This window comes from Aphis gossypii, chromosome 1 (genome assembly GCF_020184175.1).
Source record: "Aphis gossypii isolate Hap1 chromosome 1, ASM2018417v2, whole genome shotgun sequence".
Classification (NCBI taxonomy): domain Eukaryota; kingdom Metazoa; phylum Arthropoda; class Insecta; order Hemiptera; family Aphididae; genus Aphis; species Aphis gossypii.
The window spans coordinates 63729433-63756927 of record NC_065530.1 but is presented as its reverse complement, the minus strand read 5'-3'; positions in this window follow the sequence as shown (position 1 = coordinate 63756927).

The window sequence follows — 27495 nt, the reverse complement described above, 5'->3', positions numbered from 1 at the left end:
CGCGCGTAGGAGCCTAAACACACACGCACGCGTCGTGAATCGTAAACTCTTTTCTTGTATTTAGGAAGATTAAACGCCGCCGCCACGGCGTCTGGTGGGCTTCAGATGGAATTTCGTGGCAGTTCGTTTCTAAACATAATAATATGGAGAAAAATGCTTTTCAACTGACGTGATGCGTGTGACATTCTAATTCCTATGACGATAATAGTGCACAAGAATACTGATAATGAAAAATCCATCATATTTTTTCACCTCGGAATAGAGTTTTGCCACTATAGAAAAGATTAAACTAACCTATAAAATTCGTCATGCACATATCATATACCGACGACAGACGTATAAAAAAATCAGCACATATGATTTTTTGGAACAATAATTATAGAATCAATAATAATTGTTGGATTCCTCGCGATAACGGCTGTGACATCACGAAATACCAGTAGCAAATAATTTTCTTAACGTTTTTGTTACTGTCGAACGAGTTTTTCCCGTTTGGGCACGTGCACACTTATTCCTGTATATGACTACATTTTACATGCATATAATATGTAAAGATATTAGCAATTAACTTACATATTATAAAATGTTTTTATATCAAGTTAGACTATGTATATACTTTTTTTCTTCAATTATAAAGTTATTCAAAATCTTGGAATTTTCAAATAAACCGAAAGACCGTATTTATTATTTTCAAGTTCTTGATAGCATTCTTGTACTACTTAAGGACTGTCCAACGTCCCTCGGAAATATAAACTTCTATTTTACAAATACGAACTCTCCATCTCGACAGAAAATTATATAGCGGATAATTTTCTGAGAATTTTGACGTATCAAAATCAAAATAATTTGAATATATAGTTTTTGTGTTATTTATCGTATTTATGTATTTAGGATAATAGGTCCATGATAATGAGTTTAAAAGAAGAGAATACTAAGAACTAACTTGAAAACTTCAGTAACTAATATTAATCCATCAACATTTATTATTTGTACAAATGGTCCAACTATAATAAACACTAAATTCAATATTACATTTATTTTATACTTTTATTAAACAAATTTAATTATTTTTATCCTTGGTAAAATTTTTTTTAATAATTAAGATATAATTTGATTTATGTACATCAATATTAACAAAAAAAACTATTCACTAAATAATTATCATTAAAAAGGGGGGTTTTCAGTAAATAATCTCAAGAACTTGAAAATATGGTATTTAAAATTTAAATAGATATATTTAAAAATTCCTAAAATTAGAATTTGAATAAATTCACTATTGAATGAAAAAAAACAGGAGGTGAGAATTTTTGGTGAATTAACTTGCATAAAATATAATATAATAATATGTTGCATTACATAAGTAATATGTTATTCGATCGTCAGTCGTACGATACTAATGCTGACAACGTACAGTGTTTATAATATATATATAACGTAATAATTATAGACGTCTCAGAGGCGCCGGAGTAATCTGAAACAAATACAACAAGATACCGAACATATCGACGTTTATTGCCCACCCACCCATTGAAAACCGCGTGAAACCGCTTTACCGATTTACACTAACTGTATCCGATAACCCAACCCCGTCCGTTGAATGACATATTATGCCACAGGTAAACTCTCGGGACCTCCGACGTGACAAAAAATGCATTATGCACGTGCTTTAAATGTATATAAATTAATAGATATTGACTGCATATTGTATTTGTATTTCATAATACGTACAATATTATGTCACATCCGTATGGGAATGTGATCATAACTTCGATAATAATATTGTCAATTTTAGGTTCATGAAATGGACAAATATTTTATTCAATTCACAAAATGCAAATCCTTATTATTAGCTATTTATATGATACACTGTATAATATCTTTAATTATTTGCATAATACGTTGATCTAAATTCTACACTGTGTGGAGCAGTAAAAGCTCCTTATCGTGGACCAATGTTCCGAAAATCGAATATTTAATTTCAATAATATGATATTATCTAGAATAGAGATGAATACCAGAATACTCCTACTCGGTAATAACTTTCAGTCAATAATACAGACGACTACATATCTTCTGTAGTTTTCAGTGTTTACTGACCAGATATTCTATGAACAAAAATAGCACTTTCTGGTGTATTGCAAATCATTTCAACAGACTTAAATATTTGATGAAATTCATTATTAGTTCTTTCACAAATATATTTTAATGTATTTTGTGTAGTTTTGTAAAAATAAAAACATTTTATAAATCCATTATATACATATTATGTGGAATCCTTATTACCTATATTTCTCAGATAGGTTTATCATCTGATATTTTTAAATCTCAACGATTGTATATATTACTACAACTTTCCATGAGTTATTGAATTCATTTTTTTTTAATAAAATATTTAAACACCACTAGATAAATATTTAAAATATTCTTAAATTTATAAAATATTCTACATTTTGAGTAAATAATTCAAAAATTAAATCACGAATAATAGAACACTAAACTATAATTATAACTTACTTTTATTGAAGTTTAAGGTTGTTCATCAATTATTTAATAATTCTATTAAAAAATAAAAGGAGTTATGACTCGTGGCTTTTTACTTAAGCTAGGTACTATATTACTATATCGGGTATTAACTAATGTGTAATAACTAGATAAATTATTAATTTAATTAAATAAACACTACATAATACGCTCAAAAGACCAATTAATACTCTACACACTAAATAGTGGAGAATTGGAAAAAACAACTATGTTATATCTTACTTGTAAAGACGCATTTATGTTTAGACAGTATCTGCAATCAAGGACGTCCCGTGAGAAATGTGATAAATTCCCCCCCATGGTCAAAACTAGGAGTTCAACAGTCTGGTCTGCACACTGGTCTATCGAGATATTGTGTTGTAATAATAATTTATTGACAATATTACTAGTAGAAAATTATTTAATAGACCATCAGGCTGGCACGTGTACGACGACGGGAGTCGGACCGTCATGATCTTGTTCCGAGTGAAAGACGCTGGCATGGTGAAATTTGTTTGGTAGACATCGTCTTCCTATAACTCGCTACTACGTTTCCCGCTCGTGTTTTTTTATCTTTTTTTTCCAAATCTAGAGTTGTACAATGTTCATGCTATTATTTAGTAATAAGCACGCATACTCACTAATCATAAATTTCAAATAACGCGTATTTAAAAAAAACTTACGTTATACATCGAGTGATTCATATTGATAAATTACTCTATTATTATTTTTTTTTTTTGTCATTATATTGCTCTATACGAACAATTAAAAAAAAAATGAAAAATGATTACTCACTATATACAATACAATATTTACAACATTTGGAAGGTGATTAATATGCTAAAATCTTATACAAAGTAAAACTTTCCAATGAATATTTTAATAATTTTCAATAAATTTTGATTATTTCAATATAAACACAGAAATACAATATAGTTCTCGTTAAATTTGTGCAACAAAGAAAAACAAAATGAAATATATATTGTAAATATTATTAAGATTTTGATATTTTTTTTAACTCTTATTAATTTTATGAAATGTATGTACAATATATACATATATACTATAAAATTTTGTAATATGGCCGAATAATGATTCAGCTATTTGAAATTTAACTTTCATTTTTTTAGATTCTGAGCGGAGCGAGGAATGTATTGGTTTTACAATGATGTTTATTTCTTTTATATTCTGTAAACACTTTTCCTCCCCCTAAACTTGCTCAAAAGTACAAGTGTAGCATATTTTCTGAAAGGCAATGTTCTTGAGCTGGTACTTTAAAGAGGTCATTTTTGGATTTTCGAAACGGTACTCGAAATAAAAGCGGTTAAAGGAGATAAAACGTACAATATTATCACGATTTTGTAATATTAAATAATTACGGACGACTAATTACGGCTTTATTTATCACCATAGAAACGAATAAAATTAAATAAAAAAGATCCCTTCGTCTGCTCCGAATCGTTTTTTATCGAATGTAATCATTGCATTCAAATCGAATACCTACAGTAAAATTACACTATCCTGTCCGAGGACCGAAGGGACGATGGACAAACATCCACCACCGAAATGCGCTGACCTACTTTTTTTTAAGCATGAAACAACAGTATTCATAGAGAAGCCGTCGTCTGCAGCTCCATAAATCTGCTTATAATAATATAATATGACTGATTGGACACCCCGACATCGATTTAACATTCGATAATCCCTCTGCATGGTATAAATGTACATAAAACATCATAATATGTACCTATTTAATACAAATAATACCTAATAAACAATAATCGATTACGTGCTACGATGTTATAATAGTAGACACAAGTACACGGAAGGTAGAAACTTGGACTATATTATGGCAACGCGCAAATATTTGAAATAAACGTTATAAAAAACGAATAGATCCAATTATTTTATTTCCTAGTACCGTTTTAGTCACAGATCAGGATATCTGGGTGTTTGCAATTTACGACAGGTTTTACTACAAATGTTTTGTTCTCCTACGCGGGCTCGTTGTTAAATCCCATCTATATATAGGTATCGCTATATTGTAGCCAATTTACGCACGTTCCCCTCGTTCGCCGTTACGTTGCATTTCTATATTTAGTCGAATTTCGAATACAAGCATTCGATACCTTTGCGGAGGGAGCAGGCAAATTATTATCATCCGTGTCACGTATATACCGACGGGGAAACCGAAGAATTCACAACCACCGGATCTCTGTAATTCGATTTTCGTCAAAAAGTCACGTAACCATGCACATGCGCGTCTTTATCGAAACAATAAGAAATAAATAAGTAAAAAAAAACGTCTGGAACCTAACCGATAAATATCGATTACTCTCTATATACACCGCAGCTTTGAGCACCGGCACACTTAGCACTTTTATTACATTAGTAATTGCTAATTATATTATACGATATACATAATATAGATTCGACTACGCGTAGAACTGGGTAAATACTCCCCTTGCTTTAAATTCAATATGAATTTCACTTTAGTCATAAATCATTACATTTAAAATTAAACTTGTGTTGCACTTTATATTACAGTCTGTCTTAATATAAATTATTAGCGATTGGTTATAATGATCATAACGATTTGGTTTATGGATCAATATTATGACAATTTCACAACGAAATCAAAATTATTTTTGACTTTGGCTCTCAAAAAATATACATCAAATTAACCATCAAAATATGTACTGAAACGAAGTAACTCCTGAAAAAAATTTAAAATATGTAATTATATGCATTACAGATTTTGGTTATTTTTTAATCAGTGATGTAATTCGTATTTTGTACTTACCTAAGAATAGGATACAATAGGATATTAAATGCAACTTAAAATTTGTAAAACTGTAATAAGTTACAATCCTATATATTATATGGGTACATAAAATTCATAAAATATACTCGTGGATATAGTATGAACGTCATGCCGGTCGAAAATGGATACACAACACGCACCAGTATATATCATTCATCATAATAATATTTCGGATAACAAACGACACTGCTAAAGCATCCCATATCGAAGCTGGATATAAAATACGACTAAAGATTTCTCCGCTATACAATAGGGAAAAGGGCAAGCGTGAGTATCACTTTTACGAAAACCCACTTTTTTTATACGAGACGAATCTCTAAAAAGTTCAACACTAGATAAAAATAATTTAATAACTACGCGTTTTTTAAAGTTCTACAAAGGTTATAAGTATAATAGTTTAATATTTTTAGTTAGTGTTTATCTTTATTTACAAACAAATTAGTTTGACAATTTTAAGTATAAATTGTACATAATATTATGTTTCATTGGTTTTATTTTGTTTTATTGATCCTATATAAAGAAAATTAATATATTTTTTTTTTTTGGAAATAAGTATTTTAATAACTCCTTTTAGGAATTTGAAAAATTGTTCTCACATATTTTTACTTAAAATATCATTTAAATGTACACAGTAATACAAATATAATTAAATAATTAAAATAACTTAGGTTTTAAGTTTTAACATAAGGTTACTGGTAAATACATAGTTTTGAGATAAATACTATTATTCAAAAATCTATTTAATTTCGTATTTTAAAACGAATTGCGTTTAAATACAGTCTATCAATATTGAATAAAAATGTTATTTAAATTGGTTTTTTTTTACGGTTCACCAATATCATAAAAGGAAGGTTTAATAAACAGTTCGATAAAAATAACATTTTATTGTAAACTAAATGGCTTTACAGGTATATACATTATACATATTCTTCTCTCTTTTGAGTTTAGTCAATGCTTTCAAATACTACAGTTAAACACTGTATCAATTTCACAATTGTTTTCTCTATTTAGCCTATACATACATTAGGTAGTAGATATACTAATACCGCCACAATACTATATATTTTTTATTGATTTTAGTGTAAATTAAAATTTTCATTAAATTGTAGATTTAAACATTTAATTTGATCTTTGCCTTCCATCAAACATGATACATGTATAGTGTATACCATTTAAAATATAGAAGTCTGAATTATTAGTGCGTGTGTTTAGATAGAACATGAGAAAACTATAAAATGTGTTCTATATATTGTAATGAATAAACTGTTTAAAAAAGTTTTTTCTTTTTTAAAATTCTATTAGATGCATAGACAAATACTCTTTAAACGTATATACTTTTTACAACAGCCACCGGTGTTTGATAACGGTTCAGGTATGCTGGTGACAGTATAATGTAATAGTATTTGTATATTTATACACCATAAAATGTATGGCATATATTGTTTATATTATTTTAAATAAAATAATAAATTATAATGACAAATATCTACAGAAATTGTCGGCCTGAAAATTTTAATAAGTACTATTATAATATAGTGTCTATTATCAAAATAAATTATGAATATATCAATTATTCAGATGTTTGTCACTATTGTCAATTAATATAATCGTGAAATAATTTCTAATAATAAATTTAAATATTTGATACAAAATTCAATACAAAGTACAAACTTTTGAAATCATAAGGTGATATTTTCTAATATAAAGTCTATTGTCGATCATACAAGCTTTATACTTATACGTTTGAAGTCGGAAGGCGTACTAAGGAAACACTTATATTCGACCAAAGTTAAGAACACTCGGTGGTTATTACCAATAAAAGTTGGTGCACCAATAGAAATAAGGGGTGAATCAAGAGATACCGCGACAACGAACCAACGCACCGGCGCCAGTTGTAACAACAACAGCATAGGGTGTGGAAAAACCATGAGGTTCAATCACAGACGATGCTGGGATAAATTTTCAGTTTATTTAGAATTCTAGAGCTCATCCGAACACGTACTTTGGTTAGAAAATATTAATACACCTATAATCTTCATACAACATATGACATTTTGAGTTTTTTTTGAAAAGTATTTTCATGACTGTTATTAAGTCTTCTAAAAATTGTCTTCAGACATGCCACCGTCATCGTGCTTACAGCTTACACCTATGTCAAATATAATCTTATAATATACACACCATTCAACTATAACTTATAAACATCGCCTAGGACGCTAATTTTTTAAACTTAAAGTACTATTACATAAGCCACCACAATAACTTTTGAAATTCCAATTTATTTTTAGATTTTATAATATCCTGCGATTCCCCTGTAAATGTATATTATGACTCTATCAGTGACTGGTCAATAATGTAAGTAGAATAATGTTTATCGATAATAAATTAAGTTTTGAAGTTAACATTATTTTCAATGTAGATGTAACACTAATGCACATTTCACAGTTTGTTGTTTTTCGAGATAAATAATAAAGTTTCTAGGAAATATAAGTACACGATGTGTTAATCGTTCGAACGTGTATTATATTATAATAATAATATGTGTACAATATGCGGGTGTACTTAACAATGACAAAAAAAAACTTTTATACTTCGAAAACATTGAAATTAAACCTTAAGTACATACATGACAGCACAAATTTAATTGATATTATTGTTTAGTTTAGTTGCGGTAAAAAATTACAGTAACATAAATTGTAGTATAATTATATGACGTTGAACGTGATAACTATACCTATGCTAAAACGTCATAGTAATGTACAATATAGGTAAACACGGTAACGTGGCTTAGAATAAGTGGTGAGGAGAAGACGAACTATACACAATATAATATTCAAATATCGACTGCTGTAATACGCACTTACAGTTTCATTTTCTGATGCTTTACTTTTTTCTACTTAATAAAAATGATCACGGTCAGAAAAAAGTTTTAAAGTAAGACTCAAACGGTGTACCAATTTCGATACATGATTTACTCAAGTTTTAATTTCCAATTATTTCAAAATTTTATAATATAACAAAAATTTTTTACGAGTAAACGTGATTTTTTAAAAGTAATATTATTTGTCACATATTATGTTGTTGAGCCATTAATTAAAAATTAGGTAGATATTCATTAGTAAACACAATTTCTAACGACGCAGTTAGTACTCTTGCTCATTTACAATTATTTTAATAACTTTTTTAAACGATTTTAACGCTACCTACACATATTTCTACAAAATATATTTTTCAACCATCTGGTGTCGAGAAAGTTGGTAACTTTTCATCTAAATCAGCTATAGTTGATTTTATTGAATTTTCAAGCTTAATAATAAAACGACTCGACGAATTTTATAATTTTATATGGAATCCCATATTATCGTTGCAACTACGTCTTATTATACACACAGCCATGAGCCAACTCTTTGGCACGTTCACTGAGTTCCGTTGAAATTTCGCGAGTTCTCGAGATGCAACATGCATACTTGCATTTGTACTACTTTTAAAAAGGCCAATTTTAGATTTCGCTAGTACGGGTCGCACATATAACTCGAATCGAAATAATTTTCGTTTCAACGTTTTAGGCTGCACGTGTACGATTACCGCAGCTGTGTATTGTGTATATTATATTCAATTTGTTTTTCCCGACGACGAGCGAAAGTCTCTTTACACGACCGACAGCTAGGTAGGTATGTCATCATCGGTAACCGTAGCAACGAACATTCTGATAAGAACACTCTGACTGCTCTTACTCGTAAAGTCTACGATAGCGGTGACGGTTCTCAACCCACATCCGAAGCAGCAGATTTCTTCTGATCCACGCTAATGTCGAGAGACCGTATCGATCGATTCGAGAGAAAAACGTTTGCACTACGATATCGAATATAATATATATACACGCATAAACGTAGTGTACCCAGTACACCTGCAGTATACGAGTGCAATAGTCTCGAGAAGATGGGTCGATGACGGTCGGCTAGCTGGTGGGCGGACGGAGTTATATATGCATTACCAGCACAGTCGTTTGCTCTTTATAATATTATTATATATTTTATAATATGTACATTTACGCGTATATTATAATATTATACGAACGCCGTCGAGTTGCGTCGTATACGTATTGTGTGTGTGTGTGTACGTAACGATATATTCAGCTCCCATGGTTGGCGCTGCAGATGGCAACACTCGGCCTTGACTCTTCCAGGAGGAGCAATGCCCCTTGCAGAACTCTCGCGCGCGTATTATACATACATATTATATTAGATATACGCATTATATTATTATGTGTACACTTCTATCCGCGCGCGCGTTCCTCCAGTGACCTTGTGTCGGGAGCGCACACGCGCTCGTCGGCCTATACGAAAACCACGCGAGTAAGTTGTCGTCGTCGTCGATGTCGATGTGAAATCCTACGAATCCTGAAATTAAGCGTTCGTATTGTGTGTGTGTGTTATATACGTATGCACGAGAGAGCGAACTCGTGTGTGCGCGCGCGCGCGTGTGTGCGTTTGTACGAGTTTGAGCGTCGTATACGAGAGGGAAAAAATATCTGCGTATAAATTAACTCAAAAAAAATAATAATAATAATAATAATAATAAATATAATAATAATAATAATAATAATAATAAAAAACTTGTTCACACGCACGCGGACAACGATCTGCCTTTTGTCCAGATTATGGCGGTGACCTCGGTTTTGAAAATAAACTCGAGAAAAAAAATCACAACTACCTACGCTCCGCCATGATATATATTTATATATATATATTTATAATAGTATAATACTATATAGTGACTATAGTTCAACTAATATCCGACTGTGTAATTTTGTATATTATACTTATACTATAGAACTATATAATATTATATAGTGGTAATAATTAGGTATTATCGCGTTCACTAATATCTACCTGGAAACAATCGGGCAAGGACTGTACCGAAAAAAAAAATCGAAATTGCAAAATTATACAACAATCTTCGTTTCACTCTTCCTCTCTCACTTTATCTCTCTCTCTCTCTCTCTCTCGCTCAGTGTAGTATAGACACCGTACCATATCCTAGAGTCTGTTAAAATCTCTATTCGATAAAAATATTCGCATTTTTTAGCTATGAAGTTTAGTATGTCAAAAAATAAAAACGATCGTTCGCTTTTCTTATGTAAACCACAAATACGTTGTCGAGACATTCATTCCAAAAAAACAGCACTCATTGTTTTATTATTAAAACGTTTTAAATATTTTATTATATGGCAGCAGACAGCCTTACAATTATTTTAATGATAGAAACGACGATGTTAATGTAAAATAACAATCACTTAATGAGAAATACCGATTAATATTATATTAACACGTATATTGATTTTAGATTTTGAGTGGAGCCATAGATGTATTATTTTACAATGATATTTTTTGTGTATATGTGTATGTATATGTCTTAGTTTAATATCACCTTCAAAGCAATAAAACGACTTATATCTTCAAATTTGAAGGTGAATTTTGAAAGACAATTGGATTTAGTTGGTGCATCAAAATGTCAAAAGTAAAAAATGTCAAGTACTTTTCAAAGTGTTTAGTAATAATACAACAAAATTTCAAAAATTTTAACCATAAAGACTTGACCTTTTAAATATATAAATTAATATTTTATAGATTTAAAATATTTTTTGGATCATTTTGTGTAACATATATATACAGAATTTTATATTTTTTTTTTATCGATTTATTAATAACAAAAATTTATTCACAAGTAAAAAAACTTGAAAATAGTACAGTATAGTCTTTTATAAAATATTCATACAGTTATTACTAGTATGAAAATACAGTAAGCAATTTTTTGTAAACATTATTGAAGTTAGAGTTTCTGCAAAACCCATCGAAATCACGATAATTTATAAATTATTTTGTAGTTATAAATTCTTTATTAATTTTTACATTTAAGGTTTAAAAAAATTAAAAAAAAAGTCTTAAAAAAACTGAGCTTACGAAAAAAAAATAAGCCTCATAAATATTTTTGAGGAATTAAAGTTCAAATGTTGACGAGAAATTGAATATTCATACGTAATATAACTATTTATCATATCAAGTTTCTGAGGAAACTTTAAACTAATATTTACACCCTTACCCTATTTACATTGTACTTCACTACGGTATTGAGTATTAATTTAATAATTAAAAAAGCAGTTAGTAAAATTATATAAAGTTATATTATAATAATTTTTGTTTAACATTGCAAAATATTTTAAATCAAAATTAGTTTAACCTACTTGGCTAAATACTTTCATTAGAAATTTGAATCATTAACAACAATGTAAATATACAACGAAATACTTTTAGAAATATAAGCCAACTTCCACTCAGAACTGTTTTTCATTGTATACGATGGCTTATTATTAATTATTATTGAAGTCTTATATTATTTAATACATCAATTACAAAAACCTGCTGAATGACGAGATACACACGACACCTTTTATATAGCAGATAAATTTCAAAGTTTTTTCAATATTATATTCTTATGAAGTTTTTCATAATAAATAATAATCGTGTGAATAAATCTATTAGTTATTTCAATAGCATTTTTAGATATCGTCAAATATTCAGACAGCAGTAAAAACGTTTTATAATGAACGATTCTAAAAAAATATATAATTCATATAGAATATTTTTATTTATTTAAATGCGACGTACGATTAAAAATAATATTATACAGTATGTATACCACTAAATATATTTTCAAAGTTAAGTATAATATAAAATACTCATGATTCGCAAGTATGTTTAGACTGCATAATATATGCAAAATAAAACAATGTTTCCAACCTTGGCCACTTCCTGATCAGATGAACATAATATAGTAAATAAAATATTTATAAGTATACACATATTATACATATTATTATAATCAAAAACCAGAGCCATCCATAAACAATAATTGTTGAATGGCATGAATTGTCCTTTCTCAAACAGCATGTATTGTTGTCTATACTCTATAATAAAGGGAATTTAACACCACTATGTATTGATACATATTATAATATTGAGACTTATCTAATTGAATTTAAATCTTACATAGTGAATAATGTGGTGTATTTGTTTTTATTTTAAACAACTATATTTTAATTAAAATTTGGATATTTCGTTAGCGCGTTTAATTGATAATATGAATTTTACATTTGAAATTTTCTATTACATTTAAAAATTGTATCTTTGGAATATATTTTCAAAAAAAAAAACTAACCGACTAACTATCTATGTACAGCAATGAATTACGAAAAAGAAAAAAAAATATGAAAAATATAATAATATATTGTTCAACTATGGATTTAATATGAAGACCTAAAATAATGTGTCAACGAAAAAAGTGTTTTAAATTTTTAATACTACAAAAACACTTAACACGTGGACAAACAAATAGCTAAACACGTATATAATATATTATATAAGCCTTTATTGTTTTGTAATAAACGAAAAATATTTTTTACGAGTTAAACAAATCATTAAAGGTGAAAATCACGTAACAAATAAGTAAGGAAAGCGCAAAGAACATCATTTAACTAAAACAAAAAAGTTATATTATGGCCCACGTAAATGTCCAAATTATATTATTATTTTAAACCATGAATATTATCAGTTTTCTATGCATTATTACGAGTTGTATATGAAGGTTTATTTTTTCAAGATGGAAATATAACAAAAAATGGTGGGAGTAGGTAACAGCTGTGCTGTATAGTATAACTATCTGTAATGTATTTATGTATGTGTTAAATTTTAATTCAATGATAAATCATTGAATACGAAAAACGATTCTGAACAAAGAATATATTACTAAGTATATTTCATTAACATTTAAATTGCTATTAGAGTAATTTATTTTACTTTTTAATTTTTAATAATGATGTATTTAACTTACCATAAAATTATGTGAATTGAGTATGAATAGGAAATATTTTAAAATTGACCAACCTAAATGTTTTGAATATGTCATTGTGTGTATTAAGTATAATTATATATTATATGTAATACTGTAATAGAGTTTCAAGTCCTCATGATTAATATTTTTAAATTATAATAAAATAATTAACTCATTACTCATTACAGTGTTTAGTACTTTTATATTTTTAATTATTTTGATTTCAGTATAAGCCAATTATGAGGAACCTTGTACTATAAAGTTTTAGCTATAAAAATTAGACATTTTATAAATTTTAAGAATTTTGTCATCATTTGCAAATATATATAAAAAAAAACTGTGAATTTTTTTCTTTAATACTTTTAAAATGTTAAATATCTATTGTTACAACTTTAAACTTACGATGAACCTTGATTAAATATTTAAATGTTTAAGTTTTTTTACCAAGCAACTTCAACAATTATTGAAAAATAATTGAAAACTTCACAAAGCTATTAATAATTCAAAAAGAGTCAAAATATTTTTTAAATCATTCTACACGTATAAAAATTTTGTGAAAATTTAAATTTTAAAGTATGTACGATTATTTTGTTATTATTTATTATTATATATTTTGTCTACGAGTTACAACCAATTACTATAAATACATCTTTCCTAAAATTTTCCATTTTTCCAACCTATTAAGAAAACTACTAGGAATTTTTATTTTTGATCTCCTCTAAGTACCATTTAGATTTTCTTTTTTGTTAAAAAATAAATAGAAGTTGAAAAACTAAACGTTTTTATTTCTCCAAGAAGTACGATGATACATACTATAATATTATATACAAAAATATACCATTACAAAGTTACTTATACATTCATCGCACCACTCAGAATCTAATATAAACAAAAATAAAATGTTTAATTTTTTTATTGATTCACGAATATTAATAAATTAAAATTAAATAAACATTTATTCTCTCAGAAAATGTAGTTGCGTAGAGCGTAGAGTTATCTATAAAATAGTGTACAAAATTTACATTGTTAATTAAGTTTAAGGCTGTTAAAAATTAGGTTATTGTGGTTTTTAAGTTTTTTGGCAGCTGTAATTTTCACTTGTAAGTTTGTTGTTTCATTCTGTTTAAAGTTGAATACTAAAATTTGTTATTTTATATATACACTTTATTAGTTTTAAGGAGCAATGGAATACAAATTATACTTAGTTCAGTGAAAATTGCATGGAGATTATTTACAAGGGACCTTGTAAAATAAACGTGCAGACTTAGTGGTTGTGTAAACTATACCAAAAATGTGTAAGTAGCGATAAAAAAAATTCAAATAAAAATTCTTTGTTATTTGCTTTAATTTAAAAAATCAAGAATAACCGTTCACTTTTTTAAAAAATAATTTCCAAAGATAATTATTTTATGCCATTAACTGTAGATAGTTTTAAACAGCAGAGTTAGAGGTCCTGATTAAAAAAAAATTAAATTTAAAAATAAAGACCACCCAAATATACATGCATCAACAAAATATCGAAGAATACTAACAAGTAATGATTTGTTGAAATACATGAAACTATATATATTATATTTATTATTAATATTATTTTAATTAAGACGTAAAATAGTCTGAAACAGTGTTCAATTGTTCACCTATTATACAGATTGAATATTGATGTATAATTAATTTTTATCTTTCAGAATGTTCCTAGTAAAAATTGGCGCCATTCATGGTAAATTAAGAATACTAACTGCGACACATTAAGTATTAAATGTTTTATCTAGGGAACGATCAACAATATTCTGCATAGTAGTGTGTACGAAGGCTTTATAAACACACAGTTATCAGCAGTTTTTGATAAAAATGTTTTAGAATTTCTAGTTGTCAATGGACTAACAACAAGTCTTTATTGAATTTTAAATTCTATCAAATCAAAAAAATTATAGAAAAATAATAAACGTATTTATACTTGATTGAACATTATTATTATAATGATTGTTTTATACGTCATTCGATGAAAACAAAATTTGGCACCAACATCATCGGTAGTTTCATGAGATATATTCAAGTAAAAAAAAATACACGCAGCGTGCGTGCGTGATGTAGCGTTCGTTTTTAACGGTTTTCAACAGTCCTCGAACCTAATTATGTAAAACTGTGGGTGAGGAATTTATTATATTAATTGCATGATTATAATATTGTCGTGACATTGAAAAGTTAAAATAAAAACGTATCTATATGTGTAGTACGTACGCATGTAACGAGGCGATAACAATTAATTTGAGACAACTTTGAAGGGCAATATAAGTATAGATAATAGATGAAAAAAGTGTATTATATAATATATTATGTAGATATTAGCTGACATACGTATTATGTATACATTGGCACTCGGCGCATCGCATTTATTAGAGGAAAAAAATGAAAACGCAAACGATACAAAAAATAATAATAATAATGCGTTTCATGACGAAATACTATGATCGTGGATCGCGATGTTGTGTAATATAATATAGGTACATATTAGGTACCGAAAACATTATATCACACCCACACCCGTGGAGATAACGTTTTGAAATGTGTGCCATTATCGTCCCGTCCCATCCATCACCATTTGTTCATTTGTTATAGCTAGTACCTATATATAATAATAATTGTGACGATGATCGTTATTGGGTTATATCTTATGTACAGACGTCGTCATCGTGGGCGCCCATTAGGGGGGCAAGATAAGATAAGGAACTTGCCCCCCCCCCTGGACAAAAAAAAACATTAACAACTTGTGTAACTCAATAAATATTACCTACATAATATTATTATTATTTTTAACACTTTACATTTGAGAATTTTTTTTGTTTTGACCTAACCCTAACCCCCTAAAATGTTACCTAGGGGCGCACATGGTCGCCGCGTAGACGCATTTTGCCCGTCGCGAGGAAGGAAATCGAACTTGGTGTACACACAATACAAATATTTTTAAGCTCTAACGGATATTTTTTTAACAGCGATTATGACGAGCGGAAACACGCGCATAGAAAAAAAAAACTAAACGATACTATACGATAAAGTGGTGAGCGGGAAAGGGAAAATGTTTTTATTGTATAACAGAAAATAAATAATAATAATAGTACGTATATTACACACGTCGGCGACGGCCTAACTCGGTCGTACGTGCAGTGTGCAGTGTTTGCATGCGAACGTCCATGTATAATAGATATGTACGTATGCGCTTGCGTGTGTGTGTGTGTGTGTTAGTGTGTGTGTTTAGTCTGGTGTAATTGACCTACAGACACACACAGAGTACGTCGTACGGTCATTGATTCGTCGGGGTACCTTTAGGGAGCAATATAGATATACATATATTATTATCTATATAATACACATATTATAAGCCCCAAACAAGGTCACCGGAAATTGCGTTTCGTTAACGAATATAACAATTATTATTATTATTATTATTATTATAACAAGACATAATGTACACGTCGTAAATGATATTATCAATTATTATTTTATTATTGCATAATTGTTTGGTACATCTTAATTATTTTCGAGTACCAACAAGACAATACAGCAATTATTTATTAATAAATACCTAAATATATATTAAAACGAAATCAGTTTTCTAAGGGGGTGGTGAAGACTGAATAGGGGGTGGTCTCTTTTTTCGTGATCAGTCGATATAATGAAAACAAAACTATAGTAGTCGTATAGTATAATAATATATATTATGTGGTATAAAATATGTACGATATACTAATATTTATACACATCATCATCAGACAAACAATCGTTTTGAATTCCAATGTCTAAAAGTTGTTTATATAATACTCAAATGTATTTTTTACGATACAGGATGTAATAAAAACGGTAGACGTTACGAGTCGCGCGTCGTCGTTTTTTACCCAGTGAGAAAAGAGTAAAAGGCGGACCGATATCGGAACCATACATCATGCACTGGTACATAATATTTTTATTGTTTTTCGTCGCGTTAAACGTAAATACTAATTATAGTAATTAGCAAAAAGAGAGAGATTACGCTGTACATACAGTGAACTAGCTATAATATAACACAGTAATCAGCTTTGGCAATGACCCTGGACAATGTTACACCGTGGCCGCCGCGTGTATACATATTGTGTGCGTAATCATATTTTGTACGTTCTGTACGACCGCGCCGAGTGCAGGTGCAGCCGCAGCGGGAGGCGGCGAATGTGCGATGGCAACAATAATAATAAGTGATGTTTTAAAAACGATATATAATATAACAATAATATAATTAAGTTAACCCGCTATTGTACATCATATTATTACATACGCGCGCGTTTTTATTAATTTTATAAGACAACAAAACGCGCTTTAAGGCACAATACAGTATACCGCGGCCACTGTACAGATATAGCTACCTCACAAAATCATGCTTGTACTGATCTAACGCCCGAAAAATATGGTTAATTCTTTTTGAAATTCGTTCACCATTCATTGATTTTTGTGTCACAATGAACATGTTACTGACGAAATCACCCAGAGGGAATCTATAAATTCCACGAGAATGCGAACAAAAAAAAAAAAAAATGTTTTCTTAAAAATCCGTCGTCACACCGATGTCTGTGTTAGTACGTGTTTTTACTTTTTTTTTAGACATACGACGCGCGAGTTTACACTTGCGTTTTACTTCAGGTCAGCGTGTGCCTAAACGTATAATATAATATAATATGTTACAAATTACAGCAATACATTATAATTTATAATACAACGGCATTATATTTTATTTTATTGTTGTATACGCAAAGCACCGTCGGACGACATGAGATATTTGTCGAGCAAAAAATAAAAAATACAAAAAAATTTATATTTTTTTATGTTTATCAAGGTCAGGCATGAGCACAAAAAAATTAACAATAGACCCTGTCACCTAAACAAACGACTTCCACTAACTTTGCAAGGGACAAAATATAGAAGAAATGTATATAATGTACTTACTCTTAAACTCTTTTGTTAAAGCTGCAGATATAATAGTATAATATTTTATTGATTTTAATTCGGGAGACGTATCAAGATTTCACCAACTTATCATCTTTGATATTGGTACTAGAGTGATTAGATGCAATTGTTAAGTTGTTAATGGAAGCTATATAAAATAAACCAATTTATCATAATTTTTCAGGTCAAATTAGATTAATTTTTAGGTGTTTTAAAAGTTACATACTACTTAAACTCACGTCATACGGAGTAGGTTTACGTAAAAATTAACTGATAAATTAATAATATCTATATATTTATGTGTATATGTATATCATGTATACTTAGGTACCTACATTTATAATTAATAATAAATATAATGCACTTAGTAATTAATTACTATTTTTATGTTTGCACACAGAACAATCCAAATATACTGAATGATTTAAATAAACCATTAAAAATTATAAATGTTTTTATTATTTTTTATAATTATAAATCTATCTGTATTCAAACATCAGCAATAAAATTGATATGGTCAATATTAAACAAATAGGAACAGCTTAAATGATTTCATTCAATACCATTTATTATCTCGCTGTCTTTACAGTTTTTATTATAATCTATATCAAACTTAACTATAAAAAAATGTATCTATATTAAATTGTATATCTGCAAACACAAGTTAAAAAATAAACGGTATGCCATGAATAACAATATTTATAACTCAAAGTCGGCGTGATAACTGACTACCTCTTAACTAATAATTATAATAAAAAAAATAAATATTTGAAAAAAAAACTACTTTTATTTGATAATAAAATACAACTATTTAGTATGTATTATATACGTAATATATATGTATATATATATAATATTTTATATCACGGTTATCTATATATGTACAGATAACTATGTAAGGTATACCTGTATAATATTAAATGTGTGTGTGTGTATACTTATTTATGTATTTTTTTCTCTATGGTCGAGTTGAGCAAATAATTGGGCATAGTAAATTTGTGAATGACATATTGCCGTGACCGTCAATATTGAAAGGAACTTGTGTACAATATATATGTATACAATACACAGTCAATGCGTGGCCAAAATAGTCTATTTTTTTTACGCCAATCGACATTGTACTTATCTTTTGCCAACAGTGTTGTTTCACGAGCAATGCCCTTTATATAGTCGGGGTCAATTGCGTTCGATTTTCAAGACCAGTTTTATACGGCGCGCCATTGTGAATCCCACAGCTACAGCATATTACTATTATTATTATTATTATAATGTAATACGCACAGCTATAATACAATATGTATAAAACTTGTTGAAAAAATAATAAAAACGGTAAACCATTGTGCTTAATATATACTTAACTTCTTAATAAAAAACAAATACATAGCTTGGATCCATATGTGAGGTGCAGACTGTACGACGGAAATCTATAAAAACTCACACCACTGCAGCAATTGAAAAATATATGACACATAACGTTTCCAAAAAAATTCGAATTTAATTACGATGCAGCATAAGTGTTTACAAGTTTATGTACTTAAGTATATGATACACGTAAACTGCAGGATCGGAATTCGAAGGTTTTTCGAAGCTATTTTTGTGTTCATATAATATAATACGTACGTCTATTATTTGGTACCTACTCAAAAAAGAATCGATTGAGTCAACTGGCGGAATATATAATTGAAACGTTTGGTTCGGAAACACGCATTACTAAGAGCAGTTTACTGTAAAGTCCAAGGTCTAGTTCATGGGAAAACGTCATCAGACATCAGTCATCGCACAAATGTATAATCTATATTCTATACCAGTTGACGCAAAAAAAAATAAATAAACTGTAGCGACGATGATGAAATCGACGACGTCAAAAATAACAGCTATAACTCAATATTGGCGTCGATTCTGTTTCTTACAAAACAAATGTAATTTATAATTATCAATAGTTAATATAATTTAATTTGTAATTAATTTGTATTTTTCTGAGAACTTATTTAATATAATATTTTAATCGCTTGTGAGTTGTAGCTATTTTGTAGTATAAGAATATAATATGTATATAATATATATTGTAATTGTTCTATTAAATACCTATACTATCATCGTCATATTCATAAAATATTATATCATTGTCTGCGTTACACAGTAATAATTATTAACTTAAATACTTGAAATATGATAATTTTTCTAACCAACTTCCTTAACCAATAAATTTTTAAGCTGAAACAAGAGATCACGCTTTAAATACGTTGATGATAGAAAACAGAGTATCTTAAGGTTCTTGCTTAGCATTTTTTTTTTTAATTTCAAACCACTGTCGACAACCTAATTCAATCAACTGACAAAACAATACACACATATTATACATTCAAGCAACTCAAGTTTCTATGAAGCCCAAATTACTCCAACCGACATTTCTTAAATAACTTTTCTGAGTGATGTTTCAAAGTCAGTTTCATTTCTTTATATCAAAAAAAAAAAAAAAAATGTTTTTATTTTTGAATTATAAGAAAATTAACAAAATATAAACTTTTTATCGGTCATGTTAACCATATATTATGTAGAAAACATTAAATAACTTTTATTTTCATTTTTATCTACATATATATTATACATAATACAATATAAAATATCAATAATATATCTAAATTGCAGTTTATCATAATTTTATACTGTTTTACTTTTATGACAAATTATATTGGATGTTACTAATAATTATATTGTATTTATTCTTATACTATAATATATATTATTATTATTTACATAATTTCCTCCCATATTTTACGGGTTGCTATTATTGTTATTATAATATGTGAGGACCAGCTGGAAAATTTTGATCAAGATAGTTTGGGGAGTATTAATAAAAAAAGTACTTTTGAGGGAAACTGGTAAATGTCCGAAATTTGCACCGAAATGAATATCTATTAGTGATAGGCACTATTAAATAGTAATATAATCAATAGTTATAGAGCTATAAATTGTTTAAACTATTAGAATAATTTTAAATACTGTTAATATTTTTTGGATGACGGTTTCATTTAATACAGTTTTGGTATAGAAAAACTACAAAATTTAAGATTATAATGTAATGCGTATAAAAATATTAAAACACTATAATACCATAGACCAATGGTTGAATAATATTTTTTAATCCTAATTATTAAGTATATATGCTTCTGTTTTGTTGATGACTTATTTATATCCAAATACCAGTCGATATACAACTTCAAATGTTTTACTGAATATTATACTGACAATAATGCATTATTTCCATTATATATTTGGACAGTTGCATCATTATTGTCTATATTTACAACGAATGCCTGTGAATCATTTCACAGTAGATTTAATTCAGAGTTGTATCGTCTATATCCTCAAATGTTCAACTTCATTCAAGTTCTCACCAATTTTCAAACAGATACGTACATATAAGACTATCGAGTATACATATATCTAACCGAATGACTTTTCAAACAAGTGAACGAATAAATCGAATTAAAGTAAACATAAAGTGAAATCTAACCAATCTGACAATCAATGCAACATTTGCAGACTTTTTATTTTTAGCATAAAAATAGGTATAGGTCGTAGGTACATACTAAATTATATTTTTTCCTAAAATAATACAATTTTATTTTTATAATATTATGTAGTATGTTAATCATATATTATTGTTATAAGCTATAGATTTTAAGTCAATAATACAGTAGAATCGTTTAAATACATGAATACATGTAATAGATAATTAAGTGATTAAATACTCAGCACTCAGAATCTTTAAATAAAATATTCTCTAATCTCAATATATTATACTCTACTATCGAAACTTGTAATACTATTCTTCCTATAGTACCTACCTATCTTATAATAATCGATTTTAATTTTGATGCAAATTACAAACGCAGTTTAAAAATCATGGTGCAAATTACACGCGTTGTAAATATTTAGGATCAGCTTTGGTTAAAATTGACTACACACAACTAACTATAAAATTAAGGGAACCCTATATTAATGCTAATGATTACTAGAAAAAATATTTTATCCTGCAATGGATATTCCAATGTAAAAATAACCAAAAAGCAAAGAACTCCTCGGAGATATCCAAATTACATAACTAAACAGTTCCAATTAAATAGTCTTGTAGAGTAGAAACATGTATACAGCCAAATACTAATTCAATTAGTTTTTAAGGTTAACGAAACAAAAATGGCAGATTTTCTTGTTCTTTTAGTACACTGTCCAATTTGGAATTTAAAATACTAATAGAGCTCTTTAGCTTTAAAAGTCAGCAACATTATTTCAAAATCTAACACATATAAACGATTTATTTGAACTCAGAGTTACCTTATGGAAAATACAGAATCGATCTCATGTCCAAAATATAATACACATAACTCCACCAAACACATAATCGTCTGCTGTCCTAATTTCACCGAAGCCAGAAATTAATTCAACATTCCGGGAAATCTATATAAAGTAATAGGTTAATTATTAGAAGTCTAGACTTTATAATTTCCTAAAAATATGTAACTCAATGTAATATAAACAATATAAATATTTATATTTTGATAATCATTATAGATTGTTATAGTTGATGCAATAAACAATATGTATAAATAATTTATAATACACATTTTTTTTTTTGATGTTACAATAATTTAAAAAACCCAGATAACTATTGTGACTTGTTTTAATTGATGTTCATGCATTTATTGATTATTGAAGTTTGTTCTAATTTCCTATTCCTTTACCTACAATTAAATGAAAATTAAAAAAAAGAATTTGTATCAAAAACGATCTTTATAAACCTTATAAAGGTTATTTAGTTGAGTGAGTAGGTTAGATAGGAATACTATTAAACATTGTAATATTGTAACATTTGACATTTGCTTAAGTATTGTTCTTATATATAGTAATATGTTAAATCAATAATTTGGTATAATATTATAAACGTATGAAGGCGAAGGAACAACCAATAATTTCGGCTTATATCAAGGATTACAAGTTATTAAATGAACAATCAATCTAAATATTAATGTTAAATAAATAGTTCATATAATGGATGTTATTTATACATCGTATACAAAGACTAACCATAGTCAAGAGTCTTTATTTTTTTTCAAGGAAGTACATTTTTAAAAATATTTAACTACCACCTACCTATTTTATAAAAAAAAAATACAAATATTTGAATGTATACAATTCTACTAATAATTCTTAAGTAAAATACCTAACCTATATAGTAATATATATAGTAATTGAATTACTAAATGTTTCTTGATTGTTTAATTTAATTTCTAAAATTTGTGTACCTTGAAACAATTAATATATTTTTATCTTAAAAATCAGAAATACATACTATTATAGTAATAATAAATTAAAAATAAATATCATATTATAATTTATAACTATTATTTTGAATAAAAATATAAATAATTTAATTTAATATTTGAACTGTTATTTAATATTTAGGTCGTCAGTAGTAACAAATTTATTAAATATAACAAATACATTTTTTTTTTTTTGAACAAATAAATAAATAGTTAACATATAAATTAGTTAAGCAAAGACGATTCTCAAATCATATCATTGTTCTTTTTTTTATAACTATAAAGTATAGATAGTAAATAATCCAGTAGATATTTAAGAAAATTTGAAAAATTAAATTTGAAGCTAAAACTATATTTAATCATATATTTATGAAAGCTTATCAATTTAAAAATAATTAAAATTAAAATAGAATTATAACAAGTCTTTCAAAATTGGTTCAACATTCATAACATAGTTTAAGAGAAAAATAAATTAAACTAAGGAAATGCAAAAATGTACAATTACACTTTTAATGTGTATAGTTATATTAATTTGATGATCTCAAAATTGATTATAGTTACTGTGAATTACAATGTCTATAATCTTATACATTTTTACAGAATGATTGAATAATGTGTTTATTGAATTAAAATAAATTTATAATTGCTGTAGTTAAAAGTAAAATATTATTTATATATTAATAATTGTAACAGTCAAGTTAGTACCTTTATTGGATTAACAAATTCGTTGTAAATGTTTTTTTTTTTTATGTTGAATTCAATTCTCATTTGACCTTTATAAGTATATAAGTCATATTTTATTTAATTAAGTTTTATAAAAAATAACTATTGAGAGTTTCATCTCAGATTCTTATACTTCTACTCTTATTTATAATTAAGTTAACAGAAGAAAAATCCATCATTAACAACACTATAGAGGTTAAAATATTATATAAGATATAAATTTCGAAAGAGGTTCATATTTTTTTTTTTATACTTAATTAGTCTTATTTCCCTTTCAATATGGTATTATTTACAACAGCCCTAAGACCCAAGTAGTACAGTTTTCATCTTTCACTTTTTTTTTGTATAATATATAATATTAAAATACACTTATTATTTTTAACTCGTATTACCCACTTTAAATGAGATCTTTGTAATAAAAAAAATTACCTTATTGCAGTCATAAGTTCGTTATAAATTAAAATTTAGTAATTTATTAACATAATAAAAGTATTTCATTTTCATGTATTTAACATTTTGATTTAAGCAACCGTATTCTTTATAATATTCGCCCATCATCCATTATGTGCTAAGATAATTTACATGATTATAAATCAATAAATATTCATAAGTCGTAGAATATGTATAATATATATATAAGGGGAAGTTAGAATTCAGAAGAGTTATTAAAATACTCCGTAAAAAAAGAATATGCAAAGCCAAAAAAGTTCAAATGTGCTGCGAAGAAAAGTTTATTCTTTCGTTTGATGATAGGTAGGTAGTTGTTTCTTATACCTTCTCTTTCTTTCTAGTCACCCCTATTATAGGTACTATTCATTTATTATAATCGAACAGTTCAAAGGAATTGGAATTATCGTAATACTATAATAATATAATATGAAACAGAACAATGAGAGGAAAAAAAAATTAAAAACACTAAGTTAATTAAATGCTCGAATGTAGACTTTTAACACTTTCGTAAAAATAAGCATAAACTTTTTATTTTAAGATTCCTCAACTTTAAACCCCGTTGAGCATTTATTATGGTAACATATTATGAAAACCACATGTTACGAGTCATCATCGTCCTTTGTGTTGCAGATTATTATAATATTATATGTTTAGGGACGACGAAGAACGTCTGCATTTATAATTAGAAAATGTTTGCGCGCAAGTATAAAAATATTGTTGTTTAGAGGACACGTCTTGAGATATAATATATGACGAACACAAAAAGAGAAATAAAACAGTGATTCTTAATTTTGCTTCATCTTGATCGCTATATTGCCATTTATTTTTATATATATCTTTTCTTTTCTTCTTTTTTCTTTTTTTTTTTTTTTGTTGCCTGCATATAATTAAGTTTGAACTGACCTAGACCTAAGCTCCAGGTTATTATAGATACCAAGAATAAACCTAGTATGTGTTATAACTTATAAAAATTCATAGTATTATGTAAAAATGTGTGCTATATGAATACGATGGATACGACTACTTTTAACCTCTAAACCAACCACGATTACTATAAATAACGACGAATCCTTGCAATAGTCGTAGCAACCCTCGCTGTGTTGTATACTTCTTTCCCCCTATATATGCGCTCCACCTCGATCGTTAAAAGGGTAAGTTCGTTCCCCTATAATATCAACAGCAAAACGGACGTGGGCGTGTAAGTGCATCGACCAGCACAGCAGTGTTTCGGCAAAAGTCGATTTTTCGGTTTATTTAAATAATAATATTTGTTTCACGACTCTACTATGTTTCAAGGTTATAAAATCAAGTTCATCGAATTCTACAGCTAAATGGTCTATTATACATCTTTAGAAAATTATTTATCTTTTTATTGTAAAACTGGTTATGATTTGTAAATGAATTTTTATCATCAAATCTTATCTTACTTATTATTATATTATTATATTTAATTACAATTTATTTATTATAATATTTAATATGATACACATATTGTTAATACCATTAGTACCTAATAATTTTATGACAGTTATTAATTTATGTGTGTACAAAATAAACATAAAAACTAGCATACTCACAAATTAGGCGGGCCACTCAACAACTCAAGTGAGAGTGTTAAAGGTGGTGTTAAATAGGTAATACTAGGTATTAATGTATTATAGTGTATTACTGTTCAATTAAAAAAAAATGTTATTACACATTCTAAAAACATTTATAAGTGAAGCAATTTTCAACTAACGACAAGTTAGCACTATTCACACATTCAAAGTATAAAATAGGTACAAGTTTAATTTCTAATCGAACACTTTTTAATTTATTAGTATACTGAACATATTACGATTACGTGTAAAATAATTAACAATTTATATTTCTCTTAAAAAATGAGTATTTTTCGGCTAAAATTTCAGCTTGAATTTTGTTAGTGACCCTGATGTAAACAGGTTTTTCTAGTATTCGATTGGTTATTTATTCATTTAAATCACATGGATATTTACTTTAACAAAATGAAAACAAGTTCAAATCAAATGTTTAAGTTCAAAGTTCGGTTATTCGTATATAATAATATACTAAATATAGAAGCCTTAGAAAAATGAAAACAAACAATTTCAAATATTGTAAATAAACATTATTATACTTAGATAGTACAATTTATTGAATTGTCTAGAATTGTTATAAAAATTATAAAAAGTGTAAAATAACAGCAATAATAATATTCTGTATTTAACACGTGTAGTTATTTTATACATACTAATCCATATAATATGTTTGATGGCTAGATGCATTTTTAATTTTAAATGAATTTATACAAAAAAAAAATGGCATGAAAAAAACAACAAAATCACAAAAACATTGCCTTTAATAATATCACTTTGCTGATCATGCGTTAAAGAACGTTTTTGGAAAAAATATTGACCACTACAATCTTTTGAATATAGAGTATACACATCTTATTAAGGCATTATACGTGGAGTTATTTATGATTTGTTATGAATCTATAATATACCAAATTTCATGTTTCAATTTTCAAAAAATTAAAATTATATTATTTCTGAAAACTATATGTATCTAAACATTCTAAACATTAAATGTTAAGTTAATGAAATTCTTTAGTTCTATACCCCTAGGCCCTAAGGATAATTTTAAAATTCAAAAATATGTTAAAACAATTAAAGCCTAATGCTTATGCTCCTTTCATAAATTATTAATTCTTATGTATGTTGTACTCGTATAATCGATTACAAAAATAATCAAAATAAATTAATACTTATCAGATAAATATATAAAAACTATAGTCTG